We start from the raw sequence: 22901 nt of genomic DNA, 5'->3' as shown, positions 1-22901 counted from the left end.
TAGGCCACCGCCAGGATCCGGGACATCAGGGGGGTCAAAGTCCGACTGGCACCCCTCCCACGTTGGGAGGCCATCCCCAGCTGAGCCTCCGCCGTATTCCTGCTCCAGCGTCGGATGTCCTCCCATCTATTCCGGCAGTGGGTGCCCCGTCTGTGGTGGACCCCCAGGGCCCGGACGTCCTTGGCGATGGCACGCCAAATGTCTATCTTCTGGTGGGCGCTGACCTATGTGAAATGTACAGGGGGAGATAAAGAGTCATCACCTTCTGCACTCTCAATCTGAGTGGCCCCCCATCCCTACCCTTGCCATGTGGCACATCCTGTCATCCGTCGTTTGATGCATGCCTCATTCGCTCCCCTCCCCACCATCTTTCATCCACCCGACTCAACACAGGCATTGGCCACAAAGCATGGTCCCAGTGTACTTACCTGTTGGTCTGGAGGACCGTAGAGTAGCGCATACTGGGGGAGGACCCCATCCACGAGTTTCTCCAATTCCTGAGCAGTGAAGGCAGGGGCCCTTTCCCCAGTCGCATGAGCCATTGTCTCTTCCAGACCGAGGTCACAGCAGCACTTGCAGTGTAGGTCCTCTCCTGTCGAAGATCAGGTATCGAGTGATTAAGCAGATAGAAAATGGCGGTCATGCCCGCGGCGGTGCGTACTGCGGCGGGGCGTACCGCGACCGCCGGCGCACATCGTCATTGGCTTTAGGTTGGGTTGATTGACTCTGTGCTCGCTGTTGTCCTTCATAGGCACCGTCCGCTGGGACATGCGAGGAGATGGAGGAATCTTCCTGTGTACAGACCGCTGGTAGACCTGTCGACAATGGAGGAAAGACATGTCATACTGACATACAGGCTTGACCGAGCCACTATTCATGAACTGTGTGCCCAGCTGGAGCCAGACCTGATGTCACTTATCCGCCAACCCACAGGGATCCCACCTCTAGTGCAGGTGCTGTCAGTACTCCATTTCTTTGCAAGTGGGTCATTTCAAACAACAGTGGCCATATCATCAGGGATGTCCCAGCCTATGTTTCCAAAGTGTTGTCCAGAGTGTTGTCTGCCCTTCTGAAACACATGCGGAGCTACATTGTTTTCCCTGAGGTGGGGCATTTGCCTACAGTGAAAGTTGATTTCTATGCCCTTGGACATATCCCCAACATCATAGGTGCCATTGATGGGACCCATGTGGCTTTAGTACCCCCCAGCAGGAGTGAACAAGTATACAGAAACAGAAAGAGTTATCATTCGATGAATGTACAGATGGTGTGTCTGGCTCAGTGCATGACACGTACATCATGCGGAATAGCAGCATCCCTTACGTGATGGGTCAACTCCGGAGGCACCGTGTGTGGCTAATTGGTGACTCTGGTTACCCCAACCTGTCATGGCTACTGACCCCAGTGAGGAATCCCAGGACAAGGGCAGAGGAACGGTACAATGAGGCCCATGGGAGAACTAGGAGGGTGATCGAGCAGACCTTCGGCCTCCTGAAGGCCAGGTTCAGGTGCCTCCATATGACAGGTGGATCCCTATTGTACTCACCAAAGAAGGTGTGCCAGATCATCGTGGCCTGCTGTATGCTTCACAACCTGGCTTTGCGACGCCAGCTGCCTTTTCTGCAGGAGGATGGTCCAGATGGTGGTGTTGCAGCAGCTGTGGAGCCTGTGGAGAGTGAAGACGAGGAAGCCGAAGAGGACGACATAGACAACAGGAACACAGTAATACAGCAGTATTTTCAATGACACACAGGTAAGATTCCAACCCGGCATATTACATATAATTAACCCCTACTACTTCTCTACTGTCTGACCTTTTCCCCCAGTGTATGGTAACTGAGTTGTGACTTTCCCTTCCAATTTCAGAGATGTGGACCATACTGCGTGACATCTGCTTTGTTTCCCCATGGACTACAGCTGTGTGACAGTGGTATGTTGGCATCACAATGTAAATATGCATTTTGGGACGGTAATGTCTAATACATTAGTACAAAATCACAGCTAGACTCCTGATTGTTTTGTGCAATAACTGTGTTTATTTCAGTGCTCTATATTGGTGGGTGATTGCAAATCGGTGAGGGGTGATGGTGGAGGATTGTCCATGGCAGAGTCCAGACTATTAGTATCACAGGTGCATTGTCCAAATGCCTGTGGAAAGTGGAGCATGGGCAGTATAAGAATGGACAGGGTGTCAATGTGGGACAGTGGGATGACAATCAGGGAGGTATCCTTTCCTGGCGGGGGTCTTGGCATCTTACTCTATCTTCTTCCTGGATCTCAGGGCCCGCTTGCGGGGTGGTTCTCCTTCTGCAGGGGGTGGGGTGCTGGTGGCCTGTTGGTCCTGTGGTGGGGCCTCCTGTCCACTACCGCCGGCAGAGGTGGTAGGCAGTTCTTGGTCCATGCTAGTGTCAGGGGCCCTTTGTCCTGCCACAGTGTCCCGCAATGTGGTGACTACCTGATTCAGAGCCCCTACAATGGTGGCCAGGGCGGAACTGATGTTTCGTAGTTCCTCCCTGAACCCCAAATACTGTTCCTCCTGCAGAAGCTGGATCTCCTGAAACCTGGCCAGGACCGTCGCCATCATCTCCTGGGAGTGGTGGTAGGCTCCCATGATGGAGGAGAGGGCCTCGTGGAGAGTAGCTTCCCTGGGCCTGTCCCCCCCCTGTCGCACAGCAGCCCTCCCAGTTCCCCTGTTTCCCTGGGCCTCTGTCCCCTTGACCGTGTGCCCACTACCACTGCCCCCAGTTCCCTGTTGTTGTTGGGGTGGTGGGTTAACCTGGGTGCCCTGTAGTGGTGAACACACCGCTGATTGCCGTGTCCTGGGGACAGAGGGATGGGCCTGCTGGGTGGGTGCTGTGCTGGTGTTCCCAGTGGGGGGAAGGTCTGCTATGGCCTGTGGCTGTCTGAGGGGAACCGACTGTCCAGAGGTCCCCGATGGGTCAGGCTGGTCATCTAGATCCAGGTCGACAGAGGTGCTGTCCTCACTGTGGGCCTCTTCTGGGGGTGGAGTGGACATTTGTGGACCCTCCTGCGCAGTGACGTGGCGTTCGGGTCCTGCAGGGGTATAAAAGTATGGTTATTGCATTTGTGTGTGCCATAGCGTATAATGGGTGGGTGCTCTTGTACCCCAGGGCTGGCATTCCCGTGTGGGGGCTTTTGTGACGGTGATTTGGTGGGAGATGGGTATGTGCAGTGGGCATGCTTTGGTGATGGGTGTCCATGCTTTGTGGTCGCATGCAGGGATTGGTGTTGGGATGGGTGGGCTGTGATGGTGAGACATTTGCAAGGAGCAGGATGTGATGGGGGTGAGGGTGAGGGTGGGGGTATGAGTTGGTATGCTGTTGGGGTGGGGGGGATGAAGTAGTGATGATTTGACTTACCAGAGTCCATTCCTCCAGATACTCCTGCGAGGCCCTCAGGATGCAGGATCGCCAAGACTTGCTCCTCCCATGTTGTAAATTCTGGGGGAGGAGGTGGGAGTCCGCCGCCAGTCCGCTGCACCGTGAAGTTGTGCCTGGATACCATTGAACGCACCTTCCCTCGTAGGTCGTTCCACCGCTTACTGATGTCGTCCCTATTTCTTGGGTGCTGTCCCACAGCGTTGACCCTATCGACTATTCTGCTCCATAGCTCCATCTTCCTGGCAATGGTGGTGTGCTGCACCTGTGTCCCGAAGAGCTGTGGCTCTACCCGTACAATTTCCTCCACCATGACCCTGAGTTCATCCTCGGAGAACCTGGGGTGTCTTTGCGGTGCCATGGGGTGGTGTGGATGATGTGTGGGGTGGATTGTGTGGTGATGTGTATTGGTGTGTTGTGTGAAGTGCGTGGAAATATTGCTGGGTGAAAGTAAAATGCGCGTCTGGGTGCTCAGTTCTCTTTTTCTCAGTGCGTGGTCCCGATTCTGTAGGAGTGGGGGTTTGTGGGTGATGTGGGTGTGTGTTTTATATTGTGTTGGGTGTGTGGGAGTGGTGTTTGTATGTGTATCAGGTGCGTGTATTTTGAATTGTCCAATGTGGTTGTGTTTTGTAAGTTTGAGTGTATTTTGAGCGCGGAGGTGTGTACCGCCAATGGATTACCGCGGTTGAGAGACCGCCGCGTGGATTTGTGTGTCGTGATAGTGTGGGCGTATTTCTGTTGGTGTGACGGTGGAGGTTTGGTCATCGCCAGTTTCTCGCTGGCCTTTGGTGTGGCGGACTTTTGTGGATGTCTGTATTTTGGCGGTTTGCCTGTTGTGGGTTAGAATGACCGTGGCGGTTTACCGCGGCCTCGGCGGTATGTTGGCGGTCTTCTGACAGCGGTAAGCGGCTTTTACCGCCAGGGTTGGAATGACCCCCAAAGTCTCTTAGGGCTTCCTTGACTCTGAGGAACAAATCTCTGCATGTGTGAGACCTCCCTGGACCGACAGTGTCTCAAGAGGGCTCTGCTTCATAAAGGGTGAAGGTGACACATCAGAGGGTGAGTACTTGTAGCCAGGGGGACTTCCAGCTATGAGATTTCACAATTTAGTGATCGTTCCCAATGTGCAATGATTCAGGGACCTCTGACACTAGTGCGTAGGTTGTGCGCTTTCCAGACTGGCCAAGGGGGTCATTGGACCATTGTCAGGCAGTTCTGGAGGGGAGGGGGCAGATCTCATTACTGTGTTTTGGTTCAAAAATGGCATGGTAATATGTGCACCCAGTTTCAAAGCAGCAATCCTGCATTATACATTGCATTTACTGTTTCTGTGTTGGGGCTGATGTGATAGACTTGCCAGTGCTGCTATGGCTTCTCAGTTTTGCTCTGTACTGCTGGCCCTGGTGGACTTGTATGTTTCATGTAACATCTAGCTAGCTGAGCCAACTTTCACATGGGCCAACTCCTGTACAGCACCAACAGTCAGTCTTGGCCTGCCAAATGTGGCACATGGCATGTAGCCTGGCTGATAGTTTCAGCAGTCCTCCAATACATGTACTCATAGCTTAGCAAAGCTCAGAACCAAGGGCTGGTTCTTACATGTGCAGCCATTCAAGCATTTATGTGGAATCAGACCATGCTACACAGCAGATCACATGCAATAGTTTGAGACTATCAAGTCTGCACTTGACAGGGTATCACAGACACATGTTTCGGGGCAGACGACTCTGTCCAGACTACTTCCCATCTCCACTTGTAGACTGACTTGTGAAGATGATTTAGGTAGCGAGGACAGTAAACCCTTGGTCCAAATTACTTAGGTAATTTTGAACTTCTGTCCAATCCTTCACATATACAGATTTTATGGCCCTTGACAATCTGGCCAAGATATTGAAATATTGCTTAAGGTTAGACTTTGTCACTACAGAAGGGTGTACCACAACAATTATGACAGATGTCAATGTGTGAGTTATGTGTGAACATCTCAGTGATAGTACACATAGATCTGGAATAATACTCACCTGGAATTGGTCAGTGAGATCAAAGAAGAACAAAGTCCGCTCTTTCTTCTTGTACTCATGTGCCTTGCCTTGATTTTGACAACAACTACATAATTATCTAATTTCTATTTTAGTGACCCTGGCTGGCCCAGAAGCCCACGGAGAAGACTGGGGACTGAGAAGAACTTCCTGTGGATGTCGATGGGCATGGCTTCTTTTATCTATGGAAGACGAAGAGGAGGAGGGACAAGGAACATCTACAGGCAGGGGGAGTGTACTTACCTGGATGGACTAAGCAGACAATGACCAGGTGGAGGCTGTGAAAACTGTAGGGGGGGCCTTGAACTCGACACCTCTGGCCAGGGAGGATATGAACTCTAAAATAGAGATCTGGACCTGCTGGAGGTGTCCCCAGAGGGGGACATTTCTACATCTGGGTCTGCCTCTGACCCCTCCCTACCAGGTGGAGCCCCAAGTTCAGTGGGGCATCCAGCTGCCACCCCTGCTACCAGTCACCCTCCAAGTTCCTGTCTCAGTACCACAAGGAGCTCACATGTCCTAACATCCCACTGTTGTGTAGCCAGTTTAGTTATAGCTTCATACACGTTATTTTAGCGAACTAAGCCTTCCGATATGCACTTTTACGTAGATATATTTTATTCAACTTTGTTTATTATTTTAACAATAGCCACGTTTGCGGTCTTGTTTTATTTTCTCTATCTAGCTGTTCTTTGCCAAGGCCAGCACTGCGTTCTTAAACAAGACATTTCTTTCACTATGTGCTTTTCTCAAGGCTCCAGTAAGATAGGTTGCCGGCAAACGTGGTAACGCTTTGTCTCTAGTGTTCATAGAAATATACACACTCTTACGTAGGGATCCTTTCTTGGAACATCAACTGTTTTATTATAAAAACACTACTTTGACTCATGTACGTTAGAGGGAGATTCCAGCAGATGACCACGACTGTACGCTGATTGCTTCGCTGCAGCTGCTTATGTAGACTACTGGCCTCTTGCTCAGGTATGAGGGATGATGTCTTTCCCAGGGGAACCTGAAGGGCAGAATTAAAGCCTAACATGCTGTGCTCTAACATAGTCTGGGTGGGAGCAATTTTTAACGATTCTAGTGACAATGTGATAGCGTTATTTTTATGCTTCACTCTCGTTGTCACAATTTTAATCCTGTCATGCTTTATCATCCTAGATATTAGATAAGATGCAGCTGCTTCAATAAAACCTTATTGAAATATATTCTTCCTTGTATATGAGAGACTAATGTAACTGAGGGAAATGGATGAGATCTGAGTGACCACGATTTCCCTGAGGAATCAGTTGTGTCATGTGCTCGGCTGCCCAATCATCCCTGCTCTTGGGTGGAGATGAGGCACTGCTAGTTAGACAGAGCAAAACCCAGGTCAGGCCAACAGGTGTCACCTATAGTGGGTTCAGACTCAGTCCCCCACAGTGCAAGTGATCCTGCTTCTCAAATCCACAAATCCAGTAGTTTCATTAGGATAATGAGAGCCTACCCGACATGGTGCCGCCAACGTTTGGTCAAGCTCTCATTTTCGGGTCCTCCTGAGTATCTCTGTCTCACTACATACAAAGACACCTCAGTACTATATACAGAGACGTCCGTGGTATTGAGGATTTTCCTCCTCAGCTAAGTTGGGAGTACCTAACTAACGCTGTAGGTTGTTCAAGCTTGAACTCTAAAAGGGTAATCCTAATTTGGTGTGCTTATCTCTGAACAAAATTTACATTTCATCATGGCGAATCAACAACAGCAAGTAGCAATTACAGTCAATATGCGACCCCCCCTTACTGCACATTTATTGGCACATGGCCTAACAGCCCGGGGAATACAGTTCCATTTGTTGTTGAGGCTCATTCAGCCTGTAGAACAGAATTTTTTTATTTTTGTGTCACATTTCCAGCAGCTTATGGGAACACAAATACATTTCATCACTATACACCTGCACAATACTGAGCATATACATATCTAGAAATACCTCTACCTTATCTAGAATGTAATAATTGGCTTGATGGCGCCCTACTCATACAATTCTACATGTTAGGTTAGGTCCTCTAAATAATGATGGTCCTACCTGACCTTTATTGGCCACATATACACCTCACCTTGCTGCAGCAAACCTAACTGTAGCTGAAGTCTGTTGCTTATATGCTGAGCTTACGGCAATGTACAGATGATTAGTACAGTTTGTAATGCAAACATTAAATACAAACCCAGTCCATGCTGCTCCGGCGCAACCACATGCAGTAACGCCAGGCATTAACCCTGTGACTGTATATTCGATCATGGGTAAAGTACCCGCCAAACAAGAAGAGATTCCGTTTTGGGTAGCTCAAAAAATAAATTCACTGGAAGCAGTATTTCCCCAAACGAGACCTCAAGATAAGCATAGAATATTAACTATGTGCTTATCATTTGGGATGGTTCCCACAGTAGATAACTGCAATACTTGGGGCATGGTATTTGCCACGCTCTATACTACCGCACGTGGTACACCAACACTTGCCAATTTACCGGAAGTGTTGAAACTAATTCAAGATAAATATGGGGCTGCCCCAAAACTGGACTTGGGGGTGCAATTAATGGGCAATTTTGCCACAGTATCCTCAATTATATTAAGTAACCTTAAAGGGGAAGCAGTTGCACTACCAGTGTGCATGTGGCTCAGAAACGTTCCTCCACAGGATCAGGTCGTGAGCTGTCAAAGATTATCCCGGAGACCTACTCTAGTATTGGTAAAGATAATCTGGGGGCAAGACCTACAAAACCACAATTTCAGGGTAAATCTAACAAAGATTCTACCAAGCAAGCTCCTGAGGGTACTAAGAAATGCTAGGATAAAAAAACAACAAACAGCTAAAAAAGAAAGGGGAGAATCTCCGCCTACGGAGACACCACAGAATAGATTTAACCTCAGAAATAGAGATAATATAAAAATGCCTGACAGATATCAATATGCTTATACACGCCAATCTTGTTCCTTTCAGGACTCACCGGAAAAAATCAGTGAGAGAGGTGGGCGGTCAGAGCGAAGAACTGAGCATGTGAAACCGAGACAGGAATCACAACACTCTACAGAAGTTTCTGTTAAAAAGGAAGAGAAACTTCCCCAACAAAAACCCCAATTTAAAAAGAAAAAGGTGGCAGCAGTGTCAGTTCGTCATGCCACTCAAGAGGAGAGCTCTATTGAAGAACAAGAAGTGGGCATTAGCACTATTAGACAGCACGGCAGAGGTCACAATAGTTCGCCGGAGTCTTCAAGAGCATCTGGAGGTGAAAGCAACTGATGATTTCTTACAAGTTGAAACTGCGGACATACGTGTCTCCACGTCTGATAGGGTTCACAAAGTAATGTTACAGTTAGAAGGAGCCATTGAATGCACAATTGACGCAATATTTTGGGACCGTGTCGTAAACATAAACGATATTCTACTGGCTGAAAGGGACTGGCCACCTGAATTTGTCTATAGTTGTATATATGGGAAGAGATTATCAAACCTTCTTTGTCGTCCATTGTGTCTGATGAGCTTGTAGAATCCTATGCCATCGATTGGGCATTGGCGCAGGCTCCTGCGTTATATCGCAACCACATAGAGTGGAATAAAGATTCCCCCAATCATGTAATTCCTATTAAAAATCAACACCAACTACAACCCCAGTATCCAATAAAACATAATGTAAAAGCACCCGTGAATCTCACACAACTGGAGTACCAGGGCGTAATCAAACCCTGTGTCTCACCAATGAATAATCCCTTATTCCTGTAGCTAAACCAGACCATTCGTACAGAATAGTTTTAGATTACAGACATTTAAACAGTCATACATGCACATATGATATACAAAACTCACATAGCACAGCACTCATGAACAACATAGTGTGCAAAAAGTACAAAACAACACTGGACATTTCCAATGGTTTCTTCTGCCAAAATATAGTGCCTGAGAGAAGAGATCTAACAAGTTACAGCAAACTAGGCTCCCAGAAAAAAATCTGTTGGTTACCCCAGGGGTACAAGAACAGTCCAGGACTGTTTGCAGCTAGTGTGACTTCAATATTGCACAACATTGACCCTGAAGCATTGTCCTGTGTAGATGATATATATCTCACAGATGATGAATTACTGCAGCATCTAAGATGGGTAGCCCGCATTGTTGTGGGATTTGCAGAATTTGGCTATAAATTCAACTTTAAAAAAAAAATAGCCTTCCTTAGTGTCCTGTTTCTGGGATACGAATTATCAAGTGAAGGAAAGGGCCTAGCACCACAATTCTTGGAAAAATGCGCGCAGTTACAACCACCAAATACCATTAAAAAACTCCAATCACTATTGGGTTTTCTAAATTTTGGCAGAATTTACATTCTAGATTATGCATCATACATAAAACCATTATATGATTTAATACGTCCTGATTTTTCCAGTAAAATCTCGACAGTTGAACACACATACATTCTCAGAGCTTTGCAAACAGACATGCGTGCAGCACAACACTTACATACAAGGGACAATAAAAAACATCTGGTCACCAGAGTAATTGCTGGTGCCATTGGTTTCACCTATGTAACTTTCAATGAGGGTAAGACTGTCCCAATTGCATACAAATCACATTTGAATTCAGCAGCAGAACAAAGCTTTGCTCCCACTGAGAAAATTCTCACTGCTGTTCAGATGGCTGTCATTAAAGAAAGACCACTAGCCTCGGGGAAACACATTATTGCCGGATCTCCAATTCCAGCCCTTGAGACTGTCAGCAAAGGCAGCATTCCAAATGCTAAAGCAGTACATCCACATTGGATTCAATGGGCAACGTCTTTGACAGACACTGATGGCGACTACATTTTAAACCCAAAGTTACAAACTCAAGAATTTTTGCAATGTGAACTAGAATTCCCAGTTCCGTCAAAAACATTGCCTATTGATCAATATCATAGAGCCATGTACACCTACGGCTCAGCACAACCAGAGATAGGCACAAAGCATCAATACTCCACAGCTTACACAGTCGTAAGTGGCTACATGGAGAATAATAAATTTTGTCCCCAGCATACATTCACGCAAACTCTAGGGGATTGCAAAGCACAACTAGCAGAGCTAAAGGCTCTGGTGATGGAACTGGAACACAGGGATCCTGCACAGCTAACACTGATGGTCTATGATTCGTATTACGGTGTCTAGTCCTTCAATGAATACCTGCATTACTGGCACCAGAATGAGTTCAGAGATTCTAAAGGCAACACCATTAAACACATACTTCTGTGGGGGAAAGTAATGGATCTGAAGGAAATGCTACCAAATGTCCATGTTGTACATATACTTGGACACCAGCGCATTGGAATACACGTGAAATAAACTGGCTAATGCAGCAGCCAAATCAGCAGTAGCTACGGCTTCTGTTGCTGCAGTAACTCGTTCTTGATGAAACCAGACGATGACATATGGGCTGCCGTGAAAGCTACGGCTGAAGGCACTCCCTATCCAAAAGCATTTCCTGCTAAATATTCATACCAAATGGGAGGCTTCCTTGACTCAGAAGTAAAAATACCAGGTGTGGGAGTTTGAGTAATTTCCAACAAAGACACAATTGATTAAAGCAGTGCATGAGGGGGATGCATCTGCCCATTCTGGTGTGGCGGCTATAATATCATTATTGCAAGCACGTTATTGGTGGCCAGGTCTATGCAAACAGACCAAGCAGTATGTACTTTATTTTGACATCTGTCAACAAATTAAGGGCTCCACCGTCAAACACCCACCACAGACACCCCTCCTAATTTCTAACAAACCTTTACAATGTATGTACTTGGACCATTGTAACATTGGGTAGGGCATACAAATACATCTTAGTCGCTGTCAACTCTTGCTCCAGATTTCTATGGGTGTGGCCACAACGCTCGGCTGACGCTCGGGCTGTTATTAAAGATTTGCAAGTCTTTATCAGCACATATGCAGAGGCAGCTTTCCACTCGGACCAGGGCCCTGCTTTTACCTCATGGGCATTCATGGATGCCATGGCTTTGTTAGGGGTCCAACTCCATTACTCGTCTCCATTTCATCCCAAGGGAAATAGTGTTGTAGAGTGACAAAACCATGATTTAAAGCAGTCCTTAACAGGCAGAGTATTAGGTAAGGCTCGTAGTTGGTTTTATCATGTGTATGGAGTCCAGAGAGCACTTAACACTCTGCCTAGAAGGTCCCTGTGGGGTCGTAATTCATACAAAAGCCTGTTTGGTACTCAAATTTATGTTCCAGATCTTGATGGTCCTGGCGTGGAGGCGGCAGAAACACCTTTTGACATGAATGAACGTGCCACAGTCTTGCAGGAATTACAACAGTTCAGTGATGACAACACTTCATCCAGTACTGCCTCCGCAGGAATTAAAGCTGTACCAGTAACATCTACCAGCTAGATTCCTAACGTTGGGGATCTAGTACGTGAAAAAGTTGCTGTGAAAAAGGAGTTTGGTCCTTCTTATCGTGCACCAGTCCTAGTCGTGGGGATACACAGTACCAGAACTGTCATTCTACCACCGTTGGTTGGTGCTAAAGAAAACCGCTTTGTATCTATCGACGATGTCAGGTTACACCATGTGGCCGATCCTGCACAGCAGACCAAGAGGAGCAGCCAGTAGTTCCCAAATCCCTCTCACTACTGGTCAAGACATTTCTCTGCAAGTATTGAGCAGCAACGCTGACACCTCTCCGAACTTGGGGAGGGTGGAAACTTTTCTTGCATTAGTTCCACTAACATCTGTTAAAACAAACAATATAGATATTACTGATCAATTTGACACAACTTCTACACAGATGAATGGCATCATTTAATGTGAACCACCGCAGGAGACCCCTACCAACTCTCCTCCTTCAAACACGGCTGCAGCTTTTATACAAACTGCTTCTGAATACATTGCCAACATCAACAACACTTTCTCAGACTTGTTTGACTCTTCTACATCTGAACTGCCAAAAACACCCATGGAACTATCTGTGGCTTTCCTTGACTGTGTTAGCTTTCCTCCTTATGATTGGCTGTGTCATAACATTCTTTCTATTAATACATCATCATTACCTTCCTGAAAGATCAACAGTTGAACTGGTGGATGAGGTCCTAAAACCCCATTTTTCTTCTCACAACGTCCGCAGAGACTTGTTTTACGTGAACATTTCTGTCATACCAATTCGTGATACGATTGTTAGGGATAAAGTCACATTTGATATATACGGCCCCACAGAGGTCATTCAAATGCCATATGTGTTTAAGCTTTCTATGAACGATATAATAATACCCAGAGTTGTTTCTGATGACTGGGATGTAAAAACAGTTGATTCTATGATGACTGAATTGCAGTATTTTACTGTATTTGAAAGTGAGGATGTTCATCACTCTAAAGAGAATTATGGTGATATGTTTTGCTATAATTATTATGAGCACCATTTCAGCAATGTCCAACTGCACCACAAGGGACTTCTAAAACACATTCTGAAACATGTGCATATTTTTCTTGGCACAATGTTAAAAATGCTGAGTCATAATATTTTAAATTGCCATTGATGGAAAATGACTCTGAATCTTGAAATTCAGCCTTTTTTACGCCACAGTTAACATTTAATTTGTCCTTTTTACACATGCTCAAGTGTCTTTTTAACTTGTCATTATTTACATTCTTATTTATATACATCTTAGGTTGAGCTTTAGTAGCTTTTATACATAATTAGGCTTTGTACCACCTTTGAACCAGCAAGGGGAGGGTGTTGCGTAGCCATTTTAATTATAGCTTCATACATAATATTTTAGCAAACTAGGCCTGCCGCTGTGCACTTTTACCCTGACATATTTTATTCAGCTTCATTTATTATTTTAACAATAGCCACATTTGCGTTCTTGTTTTATTTGCTCTATCTAGCTGTTCTTTGCCTAGGCCAGCACTTCGGTCTTCAACAAGACATTTCTTTCACTCTGTAATTTTCTCAAGTCTGCAGTAAGATAGGTTACCAGCAAATGTGGTAACAGTTTGGCCCTCAATTCAACCCTGGTGGTCAGTGATAAAGAGGCAGTAATACCGCCAACAGGCTGGCGGTAAGTAACGCTAAATTATGACCATGGCGGTGAGAACTCAGATAGACAGCCCGTTTACCTCACTGACTGCCAGGGCGGAAACAACCACCACCACGGCGGTAGCTGCCTACAGTCAGGCGGCAGTCAATGTTCTGCCCACCATATTATGACCCTGGAAACTGCCACCTTTTCCGGGGTGGTACCAGCGACATCAAAAGCCTGGCGGAATCACTGCACAGAAGGGAAAGGACTCAACTTTGGTGACACAGGGAAGAACAACGCTGCCATGGAGCCCGAGCTGCAGATATTTCCAATGATCTTCTACGTCCTGGCCCACCACGAACACCAACGAAGGCGAAGATGACCACAGTGAGTACAGCCGCCTAGCACACAGGGGAGGAGGGGGGAGGAAAAAGAGAGTGACACACACATGCTCAACACACACCCCCACCCCAACACCATACACACAATCAGCTACAGTAATAAAACAATGATGGCGAAGACAACCAAGGTGAGTACAGAAGCCTAGCACACAGGGGAAGGGGGAGGAAAAAGAGAGTGACACACACAAGCTCAACACGAACCCCCACCCCCAACACCATACACACAATCAGCTGCAGTAATAAAACATATTTACCCTGTACCCCGAGGAATAATGCAAGGACAACAGGAATGTGATAAAGTGAGTGTAATAAGATCAACACAGTAGAAAAACGAAAATGCTATGCAACTAATATATATGTATATGTGCAGTTCAAGGGACACTGCCCAGTCCTCATTGTGCGTGGGCCACAGGCCAAAGTCCAAGGCCCCACATGTCACCTGCATCAACACGGAGAGAACACTGCAGGGGCATCAGTTGGAAAACAGGCAGGCTCCTCAGGGGGACGGGGAACAGGTGGGCACCTCAACCGGCAGATGACAGAAGATCACTGGTTCTGGAGGGGGCACCATGACCCCTGCTTGATGCTGGGATGTGCAAGGCCACAGTCTCTCAAGTGGTGACTTGCCCACTACTTGGTCCTGGGGAATGCAAGGCCACAGTCTCACAAGTGGGTGATTTGCTCACTGCTTGGTCCTGGGGAGTGCAAGGCCACAGTATCTCAAGTGGGTGATTTACCCACTGCTTGGTCCTGGGAGCGCAAGGCAACAGTCTCACAAGTGGGTGATTTGCCCACTGCTTGGTCCTGGGGAGTGCAAGGCCACAGTATCTCAAGTGGGTGATTTACCCACTGCTTGGTCCTGGGGAGCGCAAGGCAACAGTCTCACAAGTGGGTGATTTGCCCACTGCTTGGTCCTGGGGAGTGCAAGGCCACAGTCTCTCAAGTGGGTGACTCGCCCACTGGCTCTGGAGGGGGCATCGTGCCCTGTGCTCTTCATCCTGGGGAGGCTGGGTTTGGTGCATGTCTGACCCACAGGCTCTAGAGGGGGCATCATGCCCTGTGCTCTTCATCCTGGGGAGGCTAGGGTCGGCGGGTGTCTGACCCACTGGTTCTTGAGGGGGCATTGTGCCCTGTGCTCATCACCCTGGGGAGTCTGGAGTTGGTGGGTGTTAGACCTGACAGCCTTAGGGTGGTCACCCCTAACTTTTTGCCTGCCTCCCTCCACTTTTTGGACACTGTTTTTGCTGGCTTTTAGACTCTGCGCACTTTTTCACTGCTAACCAGTGCTAAAGTGCATTTACATTGCCTTACAGTCCACGTCTGGCTGGGCTTAGTTGACAGCTCCTTGCGCATTCACTCAGACACACCCCAAAAACAGGGTACTCAGCCTCACTTGCATACACCTGCATTTTGAATGGGTCTTCCTGGGCTGGGAGGGTGGAGGGCCTGCTCTCACACAAAGGAGTGCCACACCCCCTACTGGGACCCTGGCAGACAGGATTGAACTGAAAGGGGACCTGGTGCACTTCTTAGCCACTCTTTGAAATCTCCCCCACTTCAAAGGGACATTTGGGTGTAAAACAGACCTCTGCCCTACCACATCAGACGCTTGCTGGAGAAGAAACCTGAACCAGAACCTGCATCCTGCCAAGAAGAACTGCCTGGCTGCCTAAAGGACTCACCTGTCTGCTTTCTACAAAGGACTGCTGCCTTGCTGTTGTCCTGCTGCCTTGATGAACTCTTGCCTTGCTGCTGAAGTGCTCTCCAAGGGCTTGGATAGAGCTTGCCTCCTGTTCCCTGAAGTCTCGGGACCAAAAAGACTTCTCTTTTTCATTTGAACACCTTGTGCGCTGAGAAATTCGACACACAGCTTGCTCCACGGTGAAAAATTCACTGCACGCCGATCCAGAAAGACGCCGCTCGACGCGACGCCTGCGGTGCGACCGGAACTTCGACGCACGGCCTCGCCTGGACAACGCCACCCGACTCCAGAAAGGAAATCGACGCGACGCCTGCCGTGAGGGAAAAGATTCCACGCACAGCCCACCGGAACGACGCGCAGCCAGAAAACAAGCCTAGGATTCCACGCACAGACCCCGGGACATCTGGTACTCCTGCGAACCACAAAAAGAGACTGTCCGTGCGCCGGAAAATGACGCACGACTTCCCTGCGTGAAAAATAACGACGCAAGTCTGTGGATGCCTGCCCACTGGGGGTGGTGCTGCTACTGGTGGTGGGGGGAAGGCTCCAGACCATCCCCTGCAGCCTCAGATGGCTGCCCACTGGTGGTGGTACTGCTGCTAGTGGGGGTGATGCTCCGGCTTATCCCCTGCAGCTTGGTTGGTTGTGGGGTCTCCGTCTGAGTCCCTGCACAAGGCCCCTTGTCCTTCATGCCAGCTGGTGCTGGCTCCTTACCCTTCCTGGCAGCAGCTGGCGCTGGCTCCTTGCCTTTCCTGGAAGTAGCTGGGGCTGGCTCCTTGCCTTTCCTGGCAGCAGCTGAGGCTGGCTCCTTGCCTTTCCTGGCAGCAGTTGGGGCTGGCTCCTTGCCTTTCTGGCAGAAGCTGGGGCTTGGTCCTTGGTCTTCTGGCTGGCAGCTGGGGCTGGCTCCTTGGTCTTCCGTCTGGCAGCTGGATCTGGCTCCTTGATCTTCCGGCTGGCAGCCGGAGCTGGCTCATTGGTATTCCGGCCAGCAGCTGGGACAGTCACCCTTTCCTTGCGCCTGCCTGTTTTGGCTCCTTCAACCTCTGCACAGGTGCCCTGGATCCTTTTCCATCACAAGTGGGTGTGGAGACTACTGGGCCAGTGGACTGGGTGGCTGAGGTGCTTGCCTGGGTTATTGCCACCCTGGCCAGATGTGAAGGACAGGGGGGAGGGGTAGGGAAGAGGTCAATGGTGAAGAGGAAAAGCTTCTTAGGGACATTTGGGCGGGAAGAGGGAGAAGGTTTGGGAGTGGAGGAAGAGGAAGTGGTTGTAGATGGTGTCTGTCTGCTGTGTTTGGGTGCAGTTGCATGGGCTGGATGCTGTTGTGAGATGGATGGCTGTTGGGTGTCTGAGCTCTTGCGTTTGAGTACCTTGGGAAGGGGGCAACAGACATGGTGGGAGAGGACACAGGGGACATGTGCATGGCTGTTGTGGAGGTGTCTGCTGTGAGGTGTGTGTTCTGCTAGGTGTGGTGGTGATGCTGGTAGTGAATGAGGATGTTGTGCATGCAGGTGTGAGTGTACACGCAACTGGGAGGGAGGTGGAGGAGGAGGAGGGGGACACAATAGAAATAGTGGATGTGTCTGCATCTGGATGGTGTTTTTGTGAGTGCCTGTGGGATGATGTGTGGTGCTTGTGTTTGCCTGTGCCACTCTTGTGTGTTGTCCTGTGTGCATGCTCATCTACCTGTGTGCTTGGGATAGGTTGGGGTTGAGGGGAATGGGATTGGGAAGAGGAAGTTGGAGGGGGGTGGGTGGACACAGGGACAATGGCTGCCATCAGAGTGGAGGCCAGAGCCTGTATTGATCTCTGTTGGGCCGCCAATCCAGTGTGAATGCCCTCCAGGAATGCATTAGTCTGTTCATCTGGGCTGCCAGCCCCTGGATGGCATTTACGATGGTTGACTACCCTACAGAGATGGATCTGAGGTTGAGGCTTAGGCCTGAGGTGCCTGGGGTGAAGGAGATGCCCACCCTCCTGGGTGAGCGGGCATGGGCAACTCGATGAGGGGCTGCTGGGAGGATGGTGCTGGAATTGGGGGTGGCGGCTGACCTGGGGTGGTCACAGAGGTGTCTGCCACCACAAAGGAGCTTCCATCAGAGGAGGTATCTGTGTCCGAACTGTCCCCTCCAGTCTCCACCTTGGTGCTCCCCTCGCCCTCCGCCCCACTGGTGCCCTCACTGTCGGTGGACTCTGCCTCCTAGGTCCTGTGGGATGCAGCTCCCTCCGTCACCGGTGCCTCTGCTCTTCCTCTAGATGATGCTAATGCACATAAGGACAGGGTGGCAAAACAAAAAGGGGGGAAGAGACAAAGGATACACTGGGTCAATGGCTGCACCAACACCACTGTTAGCGTACACAGCACACTCACACACAGGGAACAGCCCTATGCAGTATGCATTGCACTACCAGTTATAATGGTAGCCGCAAAGGCATGGGGAGGGGCACACAGTGCCAAATGCAGCACACCTGGGACCCAGACAGCCCTGACCAGTTGTGGATGCCTACGAGCTAGATAGCAGAATTATAACTTCAGAACCCTGGCCAACATGGGGTCTACTCTGCAACGTCAGGCCTGGTCTAGGGGCACCCACTGGCACACATCTCCCACCGAGATACCACCCTACCATGCATAAGTTGTGATGATGGGCACTGTACTCAACCCATTGTGTCTGCTATGATGCCCCCAAGCACCCATCCAGCTCCAGATAGGCCACCGCCAGTAGGCGGGCCATCAGGGGGGTCAGGGCTCGACAGGAACCCCTTCCTTGTTGGGAGGCCAGCCCCAGCTGGGCCTCCGCCGTCTTCCATGCCCAGCGTCTCAGGTTCTCCCACCATTTCCGACAGTGGGTGCTCCACCTGCCATAGATCTCCAGGGTCTGCACCTCCTTGGCAGTGGCAAACCATATACCCTACTTTTTGATGTGCGCTGACCTGCCGAGGAAATACACACATGAAATGGTATGAGTCAGACAGTCCAGCCCGTTACACTTAAGGCCCACCATACCTGTTGCCCTCACCATTCACACACACAAGGCCCAGCACACAAGCTGCATGCCGCCAAGGGGACATCCACCCAACCCCCCTACACGAGGCCTTCACACATACCACTCCATGCGTTCATGCCACATGCATCGTACCCGCAGTGTAGTCACCTGTTGGTCTGGAGGCCCATACAGCAGTCTGTACTGGGGTAGGACCCCATCCACCAGTCTCTCCAGCTCTGCTGAGGTGAAGGCAGGGGCCCTTTTCCCAGTCATATAGGCCATGGTAGGTTCCAGACACAGGTCACAGCAGCACATGCAGTGTAGGTCCTCTCCTGTTGAAGGTCAGGTAGCAAGTGAGGAATCAGATAGAAAATGTCGGTCACGTCCGCGGCGGTGCATACCATAACCGCTGGCGTACATCACCATTGGCTACTGTACCCCAAAGGGTCCAATGATAGAGAATTAAGAGTTGCACGGCGGTTCCAGACCGCCTAACGCAATGGTGCACAACGTCAGCAGAATTACCTCACTTACACCTGCTCCTCCACACGGGACAGGTGGACACCAAAGGGGGAGCAGGCCCTGGATAATAACTGCATCACAGTTAAAAATTAGACAAATATTACAAATCCCACATACCCATTACTAGTTAACATCATGCATTGTACTGTTGTGTCTCCAATGTTCAGTTTTTGACCGGCTCCTCACTCTTTTGTCCCTTGGACTGCAACCGCTGCGGATGATTAGGAGATGGAGACACACCCCCATGTACAGACCCCTGGTGGACTTGACAAGGTTACAGTCAATGTTCTCACTTGTGCTGACAAGAGTGTTGTCTGCCCTGATTAATCACATGTGCAGCTACACTGTTTTCCCCCACGTGGAGGATTTGGCCACAGTGAAAGCTGACTTCTATGGAATGGGACATATCCCCAACATTATTGGGGCAATTGATGGAACTCATATTGCATTTGTCCCCCCCCCGGCAAAATGAACAGGTGTACAGAAATCGTGAGAGTTTTCACTCCATGAATGTACAGATGGTGTGCTTGGCGGACCAGTACATCTCCCATGTCAATGCTAAGTAACCTGGGTCTGTGCTCGATGCCTTTATCCTAAGGAATAGCAGCATCCCAAATGTGATGGCCCAACTACAGAGGCACGCGGTGTGGCTAACAGGTGAGCCCTGCTCTCCACCCAGCATATGTTGGTGTATGGTTATGGTGTGGGCCATATAGGATAGTGTGTGGCTAAATGTTGTCCCTTGATATTTGCAGGTGACTCAGGTTACCCCAAACTCTCATGGCTACTGACCCCTGTGAGGAATGTCAGGACAAGGACAGAAGATCGTTACAATGAGGCACATGGGCGAACAGGAAGGATAATTGAACGTACCTTTGGCCTCCTGAAGGCCAGGTTTCGGTGCCTCCATCTGACTAGTGGATCTCTGTGTTACTCACCTAAGAAGGTCTGTCAGATAATCGTGGCATGCTGCATGTTGCACAACCTTGCCTTTAGACGCCATGTGCATTTTCTGCAGGAGGAGGAGGCTGGAGATGGCCGTGTGGCAGCAGTGGACCCTGTGAACAGTGAGGAGGAGGAGGCAGAGGATGACGATGAGGACACCAGAACAGCAGTGATTCGACAATACTTTCAATCACACATAGTTAAGACAGTGTTACTTCACATTTCATCGTCATTATTTAGATTATCTTTGGCACTGGCATGCTGTTATTTCCCACTTCTATGCCCACTCACTGTACCCTTTGGCAATTCATTTTGCAGATGTTTGTGCCCCACTATCGCTCCTGGTGTGATCATTGCAGGACACTACAGGTCTTTCCTATGTGAACATTACTGTACAGTTGAATTGCAATGTTGGAACCTGATTAGACAAATACATACTTAAAAAATCTTACATACTCATACTTGTTTTTTTTCCAGAGGTGTTTATTGAGGTGCTAAGATATTGAGGGGCAAATGCAAGGGGATGGGGTGATGATGGAGAAACGTCCAGGGTATAGTTCAAGTCTGTTTGTAGCACAGGTGCATAGTCCAAGGGACATAGAAAGGGGAGCAATGGCAGTTCAAGGTGGACAGGGTGACAGAGTGGGATACAAGGGTGACAATCAGGAGAGTCTCATTTCCTGGCGGGGGTCTTGGCAATAGTCTCTGGCTTCTGCCTGGATCGCAGGGAATGTTCGTGGGGTGGTTCTCCTTCTGCAGGGGCAGGGGTGCTGGTGGCCCGTGAGTTCCGTGGCGAGGCCTCCTGTCCACCAGCGGCAGTGGAGGTGGAAAGCAGTTCAGATATCTGAGTAGGGGCAGGGGCCCACTGTTGTGAAACTGCCTCCCTCATGATGTTGGCCATGTCTGCCAGCACCATTGCTATGGAGACCAGGGTGGTTTGATGGCCTGCAAGTCCTCCCTGATCTCCTGGTACTGTCCCTCCTGCAGCCGCCAGTTCTCCTGCATATTGTCCAGGATCTGGCCCAGCGTATCCTGGGAATGCTGGTAGGATCCCAGGATCTCGGTCAGTGCCTCCTTGAGAGTCGGTTCCCTGTTCCTGTGTCCCCCTGGTGCACAGCACTCCTCCCTGTTGTCCTGTGCCTCTGTCGCTGAACCGTGTGCCCACTGCCACTGACCCCAGGTCCCTGATTGTCTTTGGTATGAGGTGTGCCCTGGGGTCCCTGTAGTGGTGGACACACTGCTGATTGACATGGGGACAGAGGGATGAGCCGGCTGGGTGGGTGCTGTGCTGGTGTTTCCTGAGGGGGAGGGTCTGTGGTGGCTAGTGATAGTGGCAGGGGAACCGACTGTCCAGAGGTCCCTGATGGGCCAGGCTAGTCATCTTGATCCAGGCGTGCAGAGCTGCTGTCTTCACTGTGGGCCTCTTCTGTGGGGGGACTGGACATGTCCTGGGGACAGAGGTATGGGTAGGCTGGGTGGGTGCTGTGGTGGTGTTTCCAGATGGGGGAGGCTCTGTGGTGGTGTGTGACTGGGATTGGGTAACCGACTGTCCAGAGGCCCCTGATGGGCCAGGTTGGTCATCCAGATCCAGGGGACCAGAGTTGTTGTCATCACTGTGGGCCTCTCCAGTTGAGGGACTGGATAGTGCTGGCACCTCTTCTCCACCGGCATTGGCTGGGATACCTGTGGGTATGTAATGCTGTGTTATTGTTTCTGTGTGTAACATATTGTGCATCAGTGGGTTGCCCTATTTGGTTGTATTTGCCCTGGCAGCTTTAACTTGTGTAAGTTGGCAAATGGTGGGCTAGCTGATTCTCTCTATTGTGCATGCTCTGGTGATAGGTGTCCATGCAGGGCTGTGAGTGATGTCCATGCATTGGTGGTGTCATTAGGATGGGTGGGATGTGATGGTGGGGTGTGTGGGAAGTGCTGGAGTGATGGGAGTGAGGGTGGGGGTATGTGATGGCATGCAGGTAGGAGGTTAGTAGTAGTATAGAGTAGACTTACCAGAATCCAGTCCTTCTGCTACTCTGACTTGGCCCTCAGGATGCATGATTGTCAAGACGTGCTCCTCCCATGCTGTTAGTTGTGGGGGAGGAGGAGGAGGACCACCACCAGTCCTCTGTACAGCAGGTTGGTGTCTTGCTGCTATGAAACACACCTTCCCCCGTAGGTCATTCCAACTCTTCATGATGTCGTCCCTTGTTTTGGGGTGCTGTCCCACGTGTTGACCCTGTCCACAATTCTCTGCCATAGCTCCATCTTCCTAGCAATGGATATCTGCTGCACCTGTGCTCCAAATAGCTGTGGCTCGTATCTGATGGTTTCCTCCACCATGACCCTTAGCTCCTCCTCTGAGAATCTGGGGTGTCTTTGTGGTGCCATGGTTGTTGTGTGAGGTGTGTAGGCTTAGGGTGTGTAGAGTGATGTGTTGGGTGTGTGATGTGGGGCGTGTGGGTGGTGCATAGGTGTAGGTGGTGTGTGGCTCTGGTTTTGTCTGTAGTCATGGTGTGTGTCCCATGCCAATGGTTTGTAATAGTAAAGGGTTGTGGGTAATGTGGGTGTGTGTTTTATAGTGGTGTGGGTGTATGGGTGTAGTGTGTGTATAGGTATCAGGTTTGTGTTGTTTGAATTGTCCAATGTGGTGTTGTTTTGTATGTGTGTGTGATTTTGAACGGGCGGTATGTACTGCCAATGGTTCACTGCAGTTGAATGTCCGCCGTGGTGATTCGTGGACAATAATGTGATGGGCGTAGTTCGGTTGGCGTAACAGTGTGGGTTTGGATACCACCAGTTTATCACTGACCTTTGGTGTGGCGGACTTGTGTCTGTGGTTGATTAGTGATGGATTGGTGTGAGTGTGTCATAATATGGTGA

The sequence above is a fragment of the Pleurodeles waltl genome, chromosome 9 (assembly GCF_031143425.1).
Source record: "Pleurodeles waltl isolate 20211129_DDA chromosome 9, aPleWal1.hap1.20221129, whole genome shotgun sequence".
Taxonomy (NCBI): domain Eukaryota; kingdom Metazoa; phylum Chordata; class Amphibia; order Caudata; family Salamandridae; genus Pleurodeles; species Pleurodeles waltl.
The sequence above is the reverse complement of the archived record's forward strand: the minus strand, read 5'-3'. Positions refer to the sequence as shown.